Here is a 17,840-nt window from a genome sequence, read left to right as displayed (position 1 = left end):
ATTGGAGGAAATAATATAGAAATATTCTTTGTAACTTTGCTCAGTGTCCCCCATAGTAAGGAACACCCTGCAAAGTTATACTGCCTGCCATAAGGTAACATAATATATAAGAGGATATAATCATATAAATATTAAATAATAATCATATGATATGTGAGGTGATATTATAATATCATAAGATATTGGCATTGATACAGTCAAGGAACAGAATGTTCCATCACCACAAGAATCCGTCATGTGGTCCTTCCATAACCACACCCACTTCTGGGCAGCCCCTTATATCATTTTACCCTCTCCTGGACCTCTGGTAATCACCAGCTGTTCTCCATATTTATCATTTTGGCAGTTCAAAAATTATATATAAATGGAATCATACAGTACATCCTTTCTATGACTGGCTTTTTCACTCAGCATAATTCTCTGGAGATTCATCCAGCTTTTGTCAATTATTCAATTCCTGAATAAAGACAGGAGATCTTTTCATAAATAATGAAATATATCAAAGCATAGATATGAGAAGCTCAGAGGATAAGTACAAAAGCAAGCAAATAAATAAAAACAACTAGAGATATCATAGCCCAACTGCTTGAAAGAAAAAAGGCGAAAATCTTGGAAGCAATGAAAAAACAGATACGTGCAGAAAAACAAAGATATGAATGAAAAGACTTCTCTTTAAAACTATGTAGGCTGGGGGTGCCTGGGTGGCTCAGTCAATTAAGTGTCTGACTTCAGTTCAGGTCATGATCTTGTGGTTCCTAAATTCAATCCCCACATTGGGCTCACTGTTGTCAGACTGGAACCCACTTCAGATCCTCTATCTCCCTCTCTCTCTCTGCCCCTCCATCCCCCCTCTCAAAAATGAATAAATATTTAAAATAAATAAAGAAAGAGAGGATGGGCCAACATGGTGGAGAAGTAGGGGATCTGTACTTCCTGTGCCTCTCAAACAAAGAAAGGCTGAATCCAAAGGACTCTGAACTCCAAGAGTCTGGGAGGAAAAGAGACTGAGTCTACCAGGGAGACAGTAGGAAGACAGGCCATAGGGTTACTTCAAGGAAGAAATCAATGCACAACTGGTGAAAGGTCCAAAACATCACTACAAGTAGGGAAAAAAAATAACCAAGGTCACAACAACATAGACCAAGTAACAAACTCCAAAAAACACCTCCTAAAAGGCCAGGCCCTAGACAGTGTATGACCCCCTTTAATAAAGCAGTGCTCACAGGTGCAGAGCATATAACAAGATTTAAAACTCATTACGGACAGAAAACTAGCCAAAATGATGAAATGGAAGAATTCTCCTCAAAAGAAATTCTAGGAAGAAATGACAGCTAAAGAATTGACCAAAACAGATGTAAGCAACATAACTGGAAAAGAATTCAAAATAAGTCGTAAGATTAATTGCTGGGCTTGAAAAAAGTGGAGAAGACAGCAGAGAATCTATTGCTGTAGAGATTAAGGAACTAAAAAATAGTTATGATGAATTTTAAAATGCTATAAGTGAGGTGCAAAATAATATGGCGGCAGCCACAGCACAGATTGAAGAGGCAGAGGGGAGAATAAGTGAATTAGAAGATAAAATTATGGAAAAAGAGGAAGCTGAGAAAAAGACAGGTTTAAAAAATCCAGGATCACAAGGGGAGAATTAGAGAACTAACTGACTGAATCAAATGGAACAATATCCATATCATAGAAATTCCAAAAGAAGAAGAGAGAGAGGGGGCCTGAAGGTACATTTGAACAAATCATAGCTAAGATCTTCCCAAATCTGGGGAGGAAAGAGACATTGAAATCCAAGAGGCACAGAGAACTCCCTTCAGATGTAACTTGAATCAATCTTCTGCATGACATATCATGGTGAAACTGGCAAAATACAAGGATAAGGAGAGAATTCTGAAAGCAGCTAGGCATAAACGGGCCTTAACATACAAAGAGAGACATATCAGGATGGTTGAAGACCTATCTACTGAAACTTGGCAGGCCAGAAAGGAATGGCAGGAAATCTTTAGTATGATGAACAGGAAAAATATGCAGCCAAGAATCCTTTATCCAGCATGCCTGTCATTCAGAATAGAAGGAGAGATAAAGGTTTTCCCAAACAAACAAAAACTGAAGGAATTCATCACCACTAAACCAGCCCGACAAGAGATCCTAAGGGGGACTCTTTGAGTGAAATGTAGCAAGGACCACAAAGTACCAGAGACATCACTACAACTATGAAAACTACAGAGAACACAATGACTCTAAACCCATATCTTTCAACAATAACACTGAATGTAAATGGACTGAATGCTCCAATCAAAAGACACAAGGTGGATTAAAGAATGGATTAAAAACAAAACAAAAACAAGATCCATCAATTTGCTGTCTACAGAGACTCATTTTAGACCTGAGGACACCTCCAGATTGAAAGTGAGGGGATGGAGAAATATCTATCATGGTACTGGAAGTCAAAAGAAAGCTGGAGTAGCCATACTTACATCGGACAAACTAGACTTTAAATTAAAGCCTGTAACAAGAGATAAAGAAGATCATTATATAATAATTACAGGGTCTAACCATCAGGAAGAGCTAACAATTATAAATGTATCTGCACTGAATTCAGAAACACCCAAATATATAAAACAATTAATCACGAACATAAGCAACCATACTGATAAGAATGTGGTAATTGCAAGGGACTTTAACACTCCACTTACAACAATGGACAGATCATCTAGACAGAAAATCAGTAAAGGAGCAATGGCCCTGAATGATACACTGGACCAGATGGACTTGACAGATATATTTAGAACTCCACATCCTAAGGCAGAAGACTATACTTTCTTCTCAAGTGCGCATGAAACTTTCTCCAAGATAGATCACATACTGGGTCACAAAACAGCCATCAATAAATATAAAAGAATTGAGATCATACCATGCATACTTTCAGATCACAATGCTATGAAACTTGAAATCAACCACGGGAAAAAGTCTGGAAAACCTCCAAAAGCATGGAGGTTATAGAACATCCTACTAAAGAATGAATGGGCCAACCAGGCAATTAGAGAAGAAATTTAAAAATACATAGAAACAAATGAAAATGAAAACACAACAATCCAAACCCTTTGGGATGCAGCAAAGGCAGTCCTAAGAGGAAAATAAATCGCAATACAAGCCTATCTCAAGAAACAAAAAAATTCCCAAATACAAAATCCAACAGCACACCTAAAGGAACTAGAAGCAGAACAGCAGAGATAACCCAAACCCAGCTGAAGAAGAGAAAAATAAATAAATAAATAAATAAATAAATAAATAAATAAATATCAGAACAGAAATAAACAATATAGAATAAAAAAAAACAGTTGAACAGATCAAAGAAACCGAGAGTTGGGTGTTTTTTTTTTAATGTTTTATTTATTTCTAGGAGAGAGACAGCGTGAGCAGGGGAGGGTCAGAGAGAGAGGGAGTCACAGACTCCGAAACAGGCTCCAGGCTCTGAGCTGGCAGTCAGCACAGAGCCCGACGCGGGGCTCGAACCCACGAACCGCGAGACCATGACCTAAGCGAAAGTCAGACGCTTAACCGACTAAGCCACCCGGGAGCCCCATCGAGAGTTGGTTTTTTGAAAAAATAAACAAAATCGATAAACCTCTAGACAGGCTTGTCAAAAGAAAAGAGAGAGCACCCAAATAGGCAAAATCATGAATGAAAATGAAGTTATTATAACCAGTCCCTCATAAATACAAGCAACTATCAGGGAATACTATGAAAAATTATATGCCAACAAACTGGACAACCTGGAAGAAGTGGACAAATTCTTAAACACACACACACTACCAACACTCAAACAGAAACAAACTGAAAATTTGAAAGACCCATAACTAGTGAAGACATTGAATTCGTTATCAAAAATCTCCCAACAAATAGGAGTCCTGGACCAGATGGCTTCCCTGGGGAATTCTACCAGACATTTAAAGCAGAGTTAATACCCATTCTTCTCAAACTGTTCCAAAAGTTAGAAATGGAAGAAAAACTTCTGGACTCATTCTATGAAGCCAGCATTACTTTGATTCTAAAACCAGAGACCCAGTAAAAAAAGAGAACTACAGGCCAAGTATCACTGATGAATATGGATGCAAAAATTCTCAACAAGATACTAGCAAACTGAATTCAATAGCAAATAAGAAGAATTATTCACCATGATCAAGTGGGATTCATTCCTGTCTGCAGGGCTGGTTCAATATTCGCAAATCAATCAATGTGATACATCACATTAGTAAAAGAAAAGACAGGAACCATATGATCCTATCAACAGATGCAGAAAAAGCATTTGACAAAATACAGCATCCTTTCTTAATAAAAACCTTCAAGAAAGCTGGGATAGAAAGAACATACTTATACACAGTTTTTGTTTGTTTGTTTGTATCTTTTAAGATTTTAAGTAGTCTCTACACCCAACACAGGGCTCGAACTCACAACCCCGAGAACAAGAGTCACATGCTTCACCACCAAAGCCAGCCAGCCATCCCCAGCCTACATAGTTTAAAAAAATTTTTTTAATTTCTTTATTTATGTAATATGCTTTAAAAATCAATTTCCAGAGCATCTGGGTGGCTCAGTCGGGTAAGTGGCCAACTCTCCATCTCAGCTCAGGTCTTGATCTCTGGGTCGTGAGTTCAATTAAAAATTTAAATTAAAATTAAAAAAATCAATTTTCAAAATCTTGGCTTTATCCCCACTGGCACTGTGGATTTAACAATGTTCCTTAACCTCTGTTTCCAGTGCCTCGTCTATGAAATAGGGCTAATAAAAGTGCTTTCCCCCATGAGTAACATTGAGCAATAAATTAGTTAACATGTGACAAGTGCTTCCTGCCTTTCCTTGTAAGAACTCAATCTCACAATTTTACTTGTATTGTTGATAAAAAGAAATAAGGAAACGCTCTAATACTTGAGGACTCACAAGTCTCATCACGCAAGACATCACTCAGAATAATCTGTTTAAGAGTCCGGATGTCTCCCACTGAGAAACAATATCTTGTGTGTTGGTCTGTTGTATATGCTGTAATCCAGAGGCTCTTAATGGAGGGGCAATTTTGTCTGCCAGGGGACATTTAGTTGTCTAGCGGGTTGAGGCCAAGGATGCTACCAAAAACCCTACACTGGACAGGACAGTCCCTTATGACAAAGTATTATATGGCCTAAAACATCAATAGCATCATAGTTGGGAAACTGCTCTAACCTATGACCAGCACCTGGTGCTCTTTCTTCCAGAGACAGAACAGTCACATCCAGGTTCCAAAAGGTAAGTCTGACAGGAGCATTTCTCATGGTTAGACCTGTCAAGTCACAAGTCATTTAAATCATTAAAATGATTTAAATGCCTCATTTCAAGATTAAGAATCTACCAAAATCCTTTACTTGCCTTTATACGCATGGAGAAAATAGATAAATCAAGGCTTTTTTGATTAAAAGATCTGTGTGTTCATAGATGTTGTAAGATTTTGCACATTAATTTAAGCACCACTATCCATGGTGACCAATTATCCTAAAGGCCCATAGAGATTAAATGTTGGGGTCCATAAGAGAAACAAGGCAACCTTGGATACCCAACTGTTCCCAAAAGGGCTTGTTTTACAGACAGATTTTAAGGATGTCTCTGTGGTTATTCAATACTGAATCAGATTTTTATTCTCAAACATTTTTCAGTGCTCAACTTTTAAAACGAGCTTCCTCTTAATGGCTTTAGTGTAGCATTTCCTCTTCCATTGCTCTGCATCAACAGCTCTTTCCTTTCTCCTGTGGGTCCGGAATGTCCTTCGTAAGCATCTATTAACTAGGAACGGCCGCAGTCTCCAGGCGGCTCACTAGCATGTAGTGGACTGGCACTGGCTGAGAAAATGCCACCCTGAAAAAATACGGCCTATGCAGCGAAGAAGGGGAAACCGGAAATTTAACAGAGGCTCACTCTCAACATTCCCGCTTTCTCAGAAGGAAGATTTGGATGACCCTCTGGGTGAAGAAAGGAAACAAGCTGTGGAGCTGGGGGAGGAGAGGGATCATGGGATGCAGGTGGACAAAGTCACTCTGGGACCAGACACCAGTCACACAAATGGGGCACAGCGTCTTCACGCATTCCCTCCTTGCTGTTGCCGCGCGCATTTGTATCTTTGACTAATTTTCTTCTTCCACGTCCTTTCCCTTACCGTTGTTTACAGGCCGTGTTTATGGTGTCCCATGTTTTGCACAGGTAGCAGACTATCCACACAGGACTTTGACATTCTAGAGGAAGGATGGAGTCAACACGGGTAGAAGAAAATACGTTGACGTGGGGCTGTCGAAATGTAAGCAATGATCTGTCATGGTTTTTTTTTTTTTTCAGCCAGTGTCCAAACCTTCCTTCTGTATTTGAGGTATCCGTCCCCAGGAGGCTAAAATGTTCCCAGCATCCCTTGCAGCAAGAACAGAAGGTGTGACCCAGGCCTTCTCACTCAGGTGCTTTTGTGGCAGATTTGGGACAAGGACTTGTGATACAAAGAGGGAGGAAATGCCCAGAAATAAATGTACTGAGGGGCTCCTGAGTGGCTCAGTCGGTTAAGCGTCCGACTTTGGCTCAGGTCATGATCTCACAGTTCGTGGGTTCCAGCACCACACTGGGCTCTGTGCTGACAGCTAGCGCAGAGCCTGGAGCCTGTTTCAGATTCTGTGTCTCCCTCTCTCTCTGACCCTCCCCTGCTCACACCGTCTCTCTCTCCGAAATAAATCAAACATTTTTAAAATTAAAAATAAAAAAAGAAAAGAAATAAATGTGCTGAGGCCGGCCCTTGAGGCAGAGCAAATAAGGCTTCTAGAATCAGCAGTGACTAACAGGGCACTAGGGATATCTGTCCGGGCCCAGGAAAGATTGCGGGGTATCTGCAAGGGACCAGTTCTGCAGAATGATTTTTGACCATTTTTCATGATGCTGGTCAACTCTACACCTGATTTCAGAGATTTTTGTGAGCTATTTAGAACCCTTTAATAACTGTGTTTCCTGCTTACATTACCCCAACTTTTCCTCTACTGCTTACAACTATCATCACTGGATGATCATATATGGAAACTCGGTAAATAATAGGAATAGTACAATGAGTGGGGTCTTTTCTTCTTTCCACTTTTCTGTTTCACTCTCCTAACAGACGAAGGGGGGAAAAATGGGCTTTCATTTTTGTTTGCTCATCTGCTTTTTCTTTTAAAAGCCTGGCTCCGACTATAACCACAGGGAGGAGACCCCCCAAAGAATGGTCGCAAAGATTAACTCTGGAAATTTCAAGGCACTCACCTCAACTCGCTCTCCGACGGTCACCTGTTTTGCACAAAGATGATAGCTTTGCCCTATAAAAGCATGACTCACCACAGAGAATCAGGAAAAGCACTTCAAACTGTCTGTCAGCAATTGCCTCTCTGGACAGCTCTCAAAGCCAGCCATCTGTCCCTGCCAAGGTCAGCTTTCCTCGCTTAAGCATTTAGAGCTAATTGAAAGGATGTATTTGGTTTGCTTTCCTACCTTTATTCTCGGGGAAAATCTTTAGGGTTTCCTTCTCCGTCAATCCTCTCAGGTCTTCTTCCCTACCTGAAACCCAGAGGGAAGTTTGTTAGGTTTGTAGAGACATGCCGTTCCTCAAATCATGAAAGCACCCTAACTACTTCTTTCCAGTTGTAAAGGCTTCTGGTTTTCTATTTCCCTTTTGAAGAAATGAGACGCACCTCCCTTCCTTTTATCGTATGGATTTTTCTGACTATCCCTGATTTTAAAGTTCATTGGCATCTAAGAACACTTCTCAAAAACCGTTGGGATTAGTAACCCACAACTTCTGCCAATACTTTATGACAGTGAAAGCGAAACATTTTAGCATTACATTCAAAGACCATTAAAATTTTTTTTAATTCTTAACTTTGAGAGACAGACACAGGGCACAAGCGGGGGAGGGGCAGAGAAAGAGAGAGGGAGACAGAGAATCCAAGCAGGCTCCAGGCTCTGAGCTCTCAGCGCAAAGCCCGAGGGGGGTCTAGAGTCTATGACCTGTGGGATCGTGACCTGAGCCAAAGTCGGACGCTTAACCCGCCGAGCCACCCAAGGGCCCCTCAAATACTATTTTTAAAGGGCAGATTCAGTTTTAGCTCCCCAGTTCTTCTAAGAACAGAAACTCCTGGAAGTACATCTATAAACCTTAATGATCTGGCACAATTACAATCAGCAAAATAACCATAATAGGCAAACTGTACATCCACGCGACGGGCAGCAGGGAAGTTTTTCCTGAAAAATGGGCCTGTGAGCTGATACTGAAAATATAGGCAGCAGTTAATATGATATATGTGGGGAGGGTGCGCTGGGGACGGGGGAAGAGAACAAGAATTTAGTTTCCGGGAAAGCGAAGTATCTCTATACAGCTCCGATTGTGGGAGGTATCACAGAGCTGTGTGCTACCAGAGGAGCCTGGATAGGTGGGTAAAACCAAAACTTATAGGCCATAGAAATCTTTAGTCTCTCATGATCAAAAAGGCCATGATTATAGGTGCCTGGCCGCAGTGTGGGGAAAGGGTTGTTCAATACAGGAATAGATCTGGGGCCAACCAGGTCAGAGGTGAGGCCGTCCTTGGGGAGAACGGACAACAGGCTGGAGGAGAGCCACGCAGTGGGAATGAATTTGAAATCTAGGAGGTGAAAGTGACATTGTTTAATTGTGCATAAACTTGAGGCTTGCTGGCAAATCCTTTGAGTTCTTGGTTCTTATCTTGGGTGCTGGTGCACACCACTGCCTCCCTCATGGCTCGACCTCCTCTCTCTCTTTCTCTCAGTTCCTGCTATCCTCTGGCCACGCTCGGCACTTTTCTACCTAACAGATGTCCACCTGGGCTGCTCTCTTGACCAAGACCCTCTTCTCCAAATACCCACATGGCTCATCCCCATCTCCGTCAAAGTTCTGCCCAAATATGGCGTTCTCTCTGAGACAACCAAGATCTTCCTTCCTTCCACACAACTGATATTCCTACTTTATTATTTCCTATAGACTAATCATCTTAGAACACCCCTTAAAATTAATATGTTCTTTTCTTATTATCATATTCATTATGTCTCTTCTCAGTAGGGTGTAAGCACCAGGAGGAAGAAGATTTTAGTCTGCTTCGCTCACTGATCTATCACCAGCTCCTAGAAAATACATAGGACATGTAAATGCACAATCAGTAGTTGATGAAGGAATGAATAAATAAAGGAAGAAGGAATTTCTTAATTATCACCATTGTCCTGGCAATGAGACCCACCAAATACCAAAGACATCTTTCTTTACATTCTTGTCTCATCTGAACTTGGCTGGGTATGCTTGTTTCCATGGGGCTGATTTTTATACATAGCAAAGCCAGGTGCCTATGTTTTCTGAATGAAAATGAAATGAACATAAATTCTGCAGCTTGTCAGCTCTGCTAAATCCTTTAATCCACAGCTTGAGAAACATGGTACTAAAGAATATCCTATAAGGAGAATTAAGGTCAAAATGCAAGTCCATTCATGAGTTAAGTCATCCTAACTATCACTTTAAACACGCATATGTTTAGGTACTACCTTACAAAAACCACATCATCTTGATTTTCATGGTCAAAAACGGGACACATTTGGAAGTTGTAGCCTCTAGATTCTAGAATATAAATATTGACCAAATTACTCATCATTTGCCTATAACTAATTATCCTGAACATTCTAACTTAATAATCATGACCTGAGTCAAAGTCAGACACTTAACTGACTGAGCCACCCAGGCGCCCCTACATTACTTTTTAAAAATGAGACTTAACTTTTATACAATAAAATGTATAGATGTGAGTGCTTCGTGCTGTGAGTTTTGACATATATACCCATATACCCTCCACCCAAACAAGATATAAAATATTTCTAGAAACTCCCTTTGTGCCTCGTGCCCCTTTATAGCCAATACACTCCCACAAAGGCAGCCAATTTCTGACCTTTATCAGCATAGATATTAGTCTTCCTATTCTTGCGGTTCATTAAAGTGGAACCTTCTGTATCTATTCTTTTGGGTCTCACTTTTTGCACTCATCACCTAACATATATGTTTATTTTTAAAAAAAAAAATTTCTTTTCCGTCCCTTCTCAATACAACAGGGACTCGTGTTTGTTCAGTGATGTATTCCTGGTGCCCAGAGCAGGGCCTTGCACATAGAAAGTGTACAGAATCATAAGGATATGCCGTTAGGTTAGGGTGCATGGCTATAAAGGGGTAGCTTAAGGGAAGCTTTGCGGTGGTAGAGCAGTTCTATACCTTGGTTGTGGTGCTTACACAAATCTACACATGTGATACAAGGGCATAGAACTACACACACACACACACACACACAGACACACAGACACACACCGGAGTGCATATAAAACTGATGAAATCTGAGCAAGCTCTGTGGCTTGTACCAATGTCTGTTTCCTGACCGTGACACTGCACTATAATTATGCAAGATGTCACTATTCGGGAAAACTAGGTGAAGGGTACACAAGAATCCCCTGTTCGTTTTTGTTTGGTTCTTTTTTTACAACTCCCTGTTGATCTGTAACTATTTCAAACTAAAAAGTTTTTTAAATTGTTGAATGATTTGATTGTTTCAGCACAATATGCAGCCACATTTTTAAAACTAGAGGTTTCAAAAGGCAGAAAATATTTAATAATGTTAAGAGTAGCTTCCTTTGGATCTTGTGCTGATGGCAGATTTATTTTTGTTTATCTAAATGTTTAAATTCCTCTTGGAAAAAAATGTAACTTTAGACTTTCGTTTTTGTTTTTGTGGTTTTTTTTTGTCCTTTAGATATTGAGTCCTTGCCAAAGAAAGAGGCTTTCAAATAACCCTTGAAATGGAAAGATATCAACCCTGCCTCACTCCCAGCCCCCTAAGCCAGGCCCCTAGCTTGCCCTACGGTAAGAACAAGTCCCTGGAACACAGTGAGCCGTGTGCATAGCTAGCGAAGCTGCTATGGGCTGAATATATCAGTGGTCTCTTTCTAACCAGCCTTTGAAAGCTGCTTGATGCCTTCGGCCACTGGAGAGTCGGATTGTCTTGCTTGGCCTTGGACAAGCTCATTGGAAAGAACAGATGTGGTTTGTCGTTTTTAGGTAGTTTGCCTAAAGGAAATATTTTCTCCCTGCCCCTCCCAGCTGAAAACAGAAAGAGAAGTTTTGTGGGCATGTAAGGGCACACTGCTCCTAACGCTATTGGAAAGCCATGCCTATGACTCATTCTTTCCATTCCTAGAAGGCAGCTCAGCTTTACAAATCGCACTAATTTATTTTATTTTATTATTTTGGTGGTGGGGGGTGTTCTTTTTGCTAATTTTTAAAAATTTAAATCCAAGTTAGTTAACATAGAGTGTAATAATTTTGGGAAAAGAATTTAGTGATTCATCACTTACATATAACACTCAGGGCTCTTATTAATTTAATGCAAAACAACCTCCTGCCTTCCCTTCTCTGCTCCTCAATCCCATAGCCCCTGGGCAATGATTTTCAGGTTTTGGGAACCAGCAGCCCCCGATTGTGCAAAATGTCACTGGTAGCACTTTAGTGAGAAAGCTGTGTTAGAACCAACAGCTAAGAAAGAATTTGATCCTTTAAAAGGAAAAAAAAAGTACATTTAGCAAGACTAAAAGNTTTGTGTTTATTTTTGTGTATGGTGTGAGAAAATGATGTCGTTTCATTCTTCTGCATGTTGCTGTCCACTTCTCCCAGCCCCATCTGTTAAAGAGGCTGTCTTTTTTCCATTGGAATCTCTTTCCTGCTTTGTCAAAGATTAATTAGTTGGTCGTACATTTCTGGATCCAATTCTGAGTTCTAAAAGATTGTTAAGTGGTTTTGTCATTTCTTTTCACATGGCTCTGTAAACTGCCAGACCCTGGGGGCTCCACAAGCTGCATCTATAAATCTTTTTGAACCAGGGGTACCTCCACCACAAAGCTCCAGCCTTTGGGCCTCCAGTGGAGCCCAGAAGGAAGGAAGGAGGCTTCTATGGACAATAATTCTCCTTTTAAGTCTCTTTTCCTACTTTACAAACTCCAAGCTATTTATCTGTCTCCTTATCACTTCTCTGAGATAACCTCCTTTTAAGCATGTTTTGAGCTGAAACAGTAGCACAGACGGGGGAGTTTTGTCCTCTAAGAGTTTCTAGAATATGCAAGTTCCAGATGAGAGAGCAGGAAGACCTTCTCTGGGGCACCGTGGTACGCAGTGCGTGCGGCTGGAATGGTGGATCTTCGTGAGCTCCTGAGGCACTAGAAGCTAAAGACTCTGTGAGCCCAAAGGGGGCCACACTTCCCTTGGGGAGTATTATTCTTGTGCCTTATTCCTCATCTCAAAATTTCACAGTCCTGACACATTCCTTTTGTCTTTAGCCGTGTGGAAAGGGAACTGTCTCTCTTCATTCCCATGACATGCAAAGTGAGGTGCAGGGAAGAACGAGGGTTACTTGGCGTCACACAAGGAATTGACCACAGAGCACAGGCCCACTGCCCAGGGTTCTCACCTTCATCTGCTCTTTCCGTTGCATGACCCCTGGAGCTGAGCACACTGCCCACCCGTTCTACACGTTGGGGGCACAGGCAAGGGCCATCCACCAGCTGGCACTCACACACTCGGCACCCAGGCTTGGGTGCAGGCTCGATTCATGATGGCACATGCAGACACAGCCCTTCCTCTCCCATCCGCTTTCGCCATCCCCCTCTCCTTACCCTCCCATCAGCATAAGACTAAGAAGGGCACCTGAGTGGCTCAGTCACTTAAGCATCTGACTCTTGATTTTGGCTCAGGTCATGATCTCATGGTTTGTGAGTCTGAGCCCCACATCGGGTTCTGCACTGACAGGTAGGAACCTGCTTGGGATTCTCTCTCTCTTCCTCTCTCTCTGACCCTTTTCCTCTCTTGCATGAGTGCTCTCTCTTTCTCCCTCTCTCTCTCAAAATAAACAAACATTTTTTAAGGAGCTAAGAGAAATGCTCTAAATAATCAAAGAAAAAAGGCTAACGTGGCACGAGAATGGTGCCAATACTGAGAAAGCAGGTCAGTGGTCTTGCATGTGCCATCGCTCCTACATGTGAGAGAGGTGAATTCATGGGGTTATAAGATGAATGCACTAAATTAGAACAGCATCAGAGGCCTGTCTTACAGGGGAGCTATATGAGAGACTTTTGCCAAAGAAACTGCTTGGCAGACATCACTTCAATCAAGTAATGAGCATGAACATCATTTGTAATGGAGTAAGTTGAAATCATGTGACATCTGATAGCATGAGGAACCCGGCGTCACTTCTGTGATACTCTGGCCAAAATGCATAACCTAAAACTAATGACGAGCAAAGAGCAAGAGAAATTCAAGTTGAGGATGTACAAAGTAAGTGGCTGTAGTTGTCAAACATGTCAAGGTCTGAAGGTGAAGGAAAGACTGAAGAAGACTAAAACAATGACAAATATAACACGTGTGACTCTTTGGAGCGGGCACTGTCAAATCTTTCAGGGGGATCACGGGGTCTCCAAAGGTCAGGGAGGTTGTGGGATCCGTAATGAGTCAGGTAAGATTCTGACTCAAATGTCCAACATGTTTGTATCAAAATCACCCAACTGGCCATTAAGACACATTGTTTAACTTCAACATGGAAGTGTAGTCCCTCTAGGAGAGTGAAGCTGGTGATTTCATGCCCATCGAGTTTTCATAGATAACGAAAGTTGACGCATCCTTTCCACCTCACCCCCCCCCTCCCGCCCCCAGGACCAAGTGGGGTTTGCTGTCTCAAGGCTCTCTGCCTTTAAAAGAGAAGAGCCATAGGGACGCCTGGGTGGCTTAGTCGGTTAAGCGTCCGACTTTCGCTTAGGTCATGATCTCGCGGTTCGTGGGTTCGAGCCCCGCGTCGGGCTCTGTGCNTGTCAGCTCGTGGTCATCCTCCGAGATGCGAGCTAGGGTCCACCATGCAGCCTCAGCTGCTCTGTCCTGAGTCTCCTAATTCTCCCTGGCGCTGCCTTCCCCGTCCACCACTTCAGTCACACAGCTGTTTGCTAGCAAACAGCTCCAGGCGGCTCTCAGGTGGCTTTTGTAAGAAGAGCCAGGAGTCAAGCCTGACCCTGTGCTTGGCTGAACCAGCCCCATATTTTCAGGGTCTTTGTTATTGCCTCACAGAAAACGTTTTGTAATCTCATTATATAATTAGAACTTTTTACTCATTCTCTGATAGTCAGAAATCTGGCATGCATTTTCTCAGCCCTCTCTACCTTTCCAAAGACTCAAGGACCAGCACTCAATAATGCACTGAGTTACCGCTTTCACAGCTTCCAATTCACGCATCACCTTTGGATTCTACCTGCCATAAGTCCTTTGTCTCTCAGCCTCCGAGTGGATCTGCTCCATAGTTTAAGCTCCTCCTTACTTTGGCCCTGCCTTTTCTGCACCTCATGTCCACCCTTGACTTTCCAGACTTGGTGGAAAGACATGGATGTGATCCCACATAGATGTGTGGCTTCTTCTGTTTCCCATCAGAGCCCCAAAGCCCGGGATGTTGGAAATGAAACCAGCAAATCCCATTCTGTTTGGATTTATCTTATTACCCGTCAATCTAATGTCATCTTCCAAAAATAATCTACTTTCCCCCCAAAATACATTAATTGATATGGACTTGTTCCCAGCAGCACACATGCCCCACCCTGCTATGAGCTACCTGGCATCTTTCACAACACAGAGTAACTCTGACTGTGACTGAGCCATCAGTTTTAAATTACAGACTTCATCTTTAGAAATGAGACCACGGGGCACCTGGGTGGCTCAGTCAGATAAGCGTCTGACTTTGGCTGAGGTTGTGATCTCACAGTTCGTGGGTTCAAGACACATGTCAGGCTCTGTGCTGACAGCTCGGAGCCTGGAGCCTGCTTCAGATCCTGTGTCTCCCTCTCTCTCTAACCCTCCCTGACTCATGTTCTCTTTCTCTCTCTCTCTCAAAAATAAACATTAAAAATTTTTTTTTACAGAAATGAGACCACAGCATCCTCTCTTCCCCTAGAACACATTTTAGGTACCATTACCACTTTCTCAGGGTCTACTTCAGCTTCTTGAAACTATTTTTCTAACAGTTTAGCAACCATGCCCTTGGCTCAGCTCTACGACCTGATGGCATTGAAACCCTGGAGGGCAACAGACAGCAACAGGGCAGGCTTCGTGCTGTCCAATCCAACACACACTCAGAATCCCAGAGAAAGACCAATCATGTCTCATCGCAAGTGTATGTGATAGATTCTAAACCATGCAGACATTTTGGAGCAACTTCTTTTTTATACTCAACCTGTTTTCAAACTCCATCCATGAGCACAGGGCTTTAATCCTATTTTCTCAAGGGCTACCCTAAGCATGTGTCTGCAACCAGCAGCAAACTTTCTTCCTGGGTCTTCTCCCTCTTTGCCAGCTCTTTGGGCCGTTCCCCAAGCTGCCCACCGCAAGTCCTCTGTGCCCCGTCTAGCCATTTTTCTTGTTCCATTCAGCTTCCCTACTTATTCCGAGGCTGAATTGGGAAGGGGTAATGGGAGGGAAAAGGAAAGGTGGTGAGATCCTCACCAGACTGACCTCGGCAAGGACTGTCTAGAAGATATATGGACTTATAAACTGCAGGGACTAAGTTTAAGCTGGTAAATCTTTCTAAACTCCCCACGCCTTGGCTTATATTTTGAAAATATGCCCCTCTCTCACTGAGGGCTCTATATGGATGGCGATCCAGGAAGGAAAAAAAAGGAGAGAAAAACCCGTTCTCTTACACATACTTTAATCTGTACCAAAAAGGATGTCAGTCAACATGTGCAGATTCTCCATAATGTTTGGAAAAGAAGATACCGAGTGCATCAGAAGTTCAGATCGGTACATGCATTTCCAGGGACTGGGAGTATAACTGTATACAACATTTATACAGTATAATTTGTCACTATGTATCAAAACCCCTCTAATTGCTTGTTTCAATTCTCCTTCTAGGAATCCATCTTATAATCAGAAATGCAGATCAAGAGGTAAATAAAACAGGGGCGCCTGGGTGGCTCAGTTGGATGAGCATCCGACTTCAGCTCAGGTCATGATCTCACAGTTCATGAGTTCAAGCCCCATGTTGAGCTCTGTGCTGACAGCTCAGAGCCTGGAGCCTGCTTTGGATTCTGTGTCCCTCCTCTCTCGGCCCCTCCCCTGCTCATGCACTGTCTCTCTCTCTCTCTCTCTCTCTCAAGATAAACATTAAAAACAAAAGAGGTAAGTAAAATAGATATTTTTAACACAATTATTGTGACTACCACAGTTCTGGAACAATCTAATTTCCAAAATGGAAAATGACCAAATACAATTTCAGTAAATGAGTTAAGATGTTGTTACACAGCCATTAAAAAACTATGTTTCAATGTATGTGTATATAGTAAAATGTTCAAGATGTAAATCATGGGTAAAAGAATACAACATGGAAGTGTATACAAAATACAAAATAATCCCAATTTTATAAATACCTAAATATATGTACATATATAGACAGATACTATATAGATACAGATATATAATAATTGATCAGAATGTTAACTAGAGTTATTCTAATATTGGGATTATATATCGGTGATATTTTTGTATTGTTTTTGGTATTTCCTCATTTTCTTTTTTTTAAATTTATTTTTGAGGGAGAAAGGGCACACACAAGTGGGGGAGGGGCAAAGAGTGGAACAGAGAGAATCCCAAGCAGGCTTCTCACTGTCAGCACAGAGCCCAACCAGGGACTCAAATGCATGAATAGTGAGATCATGATCTGAGCTGAAATCAAGAGTCAGATGCTTAACCAACTGAGACACCCAGGAACCTCTCCGCATTTTTTAAAATATTTATTTTAGAGAGACAGAGAGAACATGTTTATGAGAGTGGGGGAGAAGCGCAGACACACACACAGAGAATCTTAAGCAGGCTCTGTGCTCAGTTCCTTAGAATAAAGCCTGACATGGGGCTTGATCCCACAACCCTGGGATCATGATCTGAGCTGAAAACAAGAGTTGAACACTCAACTGACTGGGCCGTCCAGGTACTCTCTTCATTTTCTATAGTAAACATCCAGGAGTTTTATAATCATAAACAATGTTATTTTAACATAAATACGTGAAAATATTGGCAAAAGTTTGTCCATGCCTCCTAGATCTTATAAAGTTAACACAGCTATGGTACAAAACCTTGCAAAGTCAGTATATGAAAAAAATCCACAGATCAATGTGTCCCAAAGTTGGTATTCCAAAGAAGTCTGACCCATATATTTTAATAAACATCACAGGGGAAAACGTTTCCTTTTTAAGTGAATATGAAAAGTGTTGCATGAAATCAATTGAAGGAGTATTATTTACTGCAGGAGTGCTCAGAGCCTCCATGCTGATATGACTTTGAACTTGCAAAAACGTATGTAAACATGGCACACATGTAAACTTTGTACTCAAAGTTATTTGAGTAGTTCACTTACCAGTATGTTCCTGACCACGGTTCCACAGAATAAAAATCTAAGACTGCTGATTAGATGAAGTTCATTTAAAAAAAGGATCAAAACTCCTAAAAAAGGAAGGATTAGTAATTTTAACGCCTTAATGGAAACATAACTTACCATAATTGAGTGCATACATTCTATGAATGCAAGAAGTTAAAATCTGAAAATCTACTGGATCAATAAAAAAAAAGAAATTTAGTAAGACGCTTTGTTCCTTCCAGATTTTATATATTTTGGCACACTAGAAATACAAGTATATTTCCTTAACATGGTATTATCTCTTCACTTTAAGAGCTAACATCTTGTTTAATA

General features: G+C 41.4%; 1 protein-coding gene across 1 annotated transcript in view; it reads right to left on the bottom strand.

The window, feature by feature from the left end:
* Nucleotides 1-17,556, bottom strand: part of LOC144242955 (olfactory receptor-like protein OLF3) — a 42,970-nt gene extending 25,414 nt beyond the window's left edge. The window contains exons 1-2 of the mRNA XM_077777989.1: nucleotides 17,508-17,556; nucleotides 7,528-7,593 (exon numbers count right to left, since the gene is read on the bottom strand). The gene's annotated coding sequence lies outside the window, so the exon portion shown is untranslated. The remainder of the gene's footprint in view (nucleotides 1-7,527; nucleotides 7,594-17,507) is intronic.
* Nucleotides 17,557-17,840: the final 284 nt, after the last annotated feature.

Source organism: Crocuta crocuta, unplaced genomic scaffold (assembly GCF_008692635.1).
Source record: "Crocuta crocuta isolate KB4526 unplaced genomic scaffold, BGI_CrCroc_1.0 scaffold128, whole genome shotgun sequence".
In the NCBI taxonomy this organism is placed as follows: Eukaryota; Metazoa; Chordata; class Mammalia; order Carnivora; family Hyaenidae; genus Crocuta; species Crocuta crocuta.
Note: the sequence above shows the minus strand (reverse complement) of the source record. Positions and strands in the feature narration are given on the sequence as shown.